At 36.1% G+C, this 1,718-nt stretch overlaps 1 protein-coding gene across 1 annotated transcript in view; it reads left to right on the forward strand.

Annotated features, from left to right (window-relative positions):
* atp5pf (ATP synthase peripheral stalk subunit F6) overlaps positions 1-1,718 on the forward strand; it is a 7,695-nt gene that overhangs the window by 2,709 nt on the left and 3,268 nt on the right. The gene's annotated exons all lie outside the window — the stretch shown is intronic.

Raw genomic sequence — 1,718 nt, forward strand, 5'->3', positions numbered from 1 at the left:
GTTTGGTCTTGGCGGAATAGATCTGCTACGCTGCTGCTGCTGTGGCAGAGCATGTTCCAAGACTTACTACTACTGCCACAGACAAAATGTTAATTTTGTTCATGTTCATTGTTCATGTAAGAAATACTGCTGCTGTACATATAACATGAAATAACCCCCATGCAAAACATACATGAAATCACCCCATAGCAGATCTATACAGGTGGAGCTGGGGGAGGTGGAGGGTTTCTGAAGCGTGCTGCAACTGCTTCAGACGAGCATTTTAATGTCGAGCAGCAAGCTCATTGGCTGTTTATGTGAAAACAAACCAATCAGCTGCGCAATGTGAGTAATGATGTAATTATATCAGGTTGAGTTAGAAGCTATCGGCCTGTGCTATCTACAGTGTTGGGAAGGTTACTTTGGAAATGTAATAGGTTACAGATAACAAGTTACCCTACTTGAAATGTAATAAGTAGTATAACTTTTCAATTACTTTATTAAAGTAATGTAGCTGATTACATTTGTTTACTTTTTTATTACTTTTCTAAATTTCTAATGATTTCAACTGTTAATCATTTTCAAACATGCTAACCAGGCAGGGTTAACCTTAGTAGTAGTGCTAGTGCTTAGTAGTGCTCAACACTGATTACTGTCAGACTTTCAAAATTTTTCATCATCACTTGAATTAGGATTATAATATTTTAATTTTAAAGGAGACATTGGATGCAAAATATCTTCATTTGCATATAAATGTGTCTTAGCAGTGTGTGGACACAACCACCCTGCAATGATAAAAATTCACTCCTTTTTTTAATCCCCCAAAAACCTAAACAGTCTCAATTATCAAGCCATTTTGATTTTGGAGTGTATAACCAGCGCTCTCTTCCACCTTCAATACCACGACTGAGGTGAGACCCTTGAGCAAGACACCAAACCCCCAACTGCTCCCACTGCTGTGTGTGTTCACGGTGTGTATGTGTGCACACTGCTGTGTGTGTGTGCACTTGGATGGGTTAAATGCAGAGCACAGATTCCGAGTATGGGTCACCATACTTGGTCACACGTCACTTCACTTTCACTAAATTTGTTTATGTCTGGCTGTGCAAATAATTTTACTCCAGACTGCTTTCTGAATGAGTGACAATTCAAGGCAGGTTTTGTTAAAAAGTTCAAACTTAAAGATGGATCAGTACCCATTGTTCATGATCCAGCTGCACGGACCACTGAGACCATTTAAAGAATACCCTAAAGAATCATACCAACTTGTGGAAAATGGGCATCCGATGTCCCTTTTGAAGCACAGCCGCCACAAAATCAGACTTACTTTAAAATCATTCTGAGGTTAAATACATATTTAAAATCATAAGAAATAGTTTAATAGCTATTATACTGTTTTTGAAATCAAATCTTTGCATAGCTATGACAGGAATAACTCTGGAATCTAACAATGGCTTAGAAAAAAACAGTTAACCTTCAAAAAAATAAAGTATATAAATAAACCAAATCGGATAAGCATGTTACAAACTTCTGAAACACTGGTGTTTCAATTTATGAAAGAACTCAATTAAATCTGTATGTGGGAGTGTGTGTGAAAAAAAATCAGATGTAACCCCCTTTGTAATCCTTAACATTTTCATAAGTAACTGTAATTTAATTACAAAGTTTTTCTTAGTAACTGTAACTGATTACAATTACTTTTATTTTGTAATTAAATTACGTAATTCCGTTACATGTAA

The sequence above is a fragment of the Sinocyclocheilus grahami genome, unplaced genomic scaffold, assembly GCF_001515645.1.
Source record: "Sinocyclocheilus grahami isolate Dianchi unplaced genomic scaffold, SAMN03320097.WGS_v1.1 scaffold595.1, whole genome shotgun sequence".
Lineage (NCBI taxonomy): Eukaryota > Metazoa > Chordata > Actinopteri > Cypriniformes > Cyprinidae > Sinocyclocheilus > Sinocyclocheilus grahami.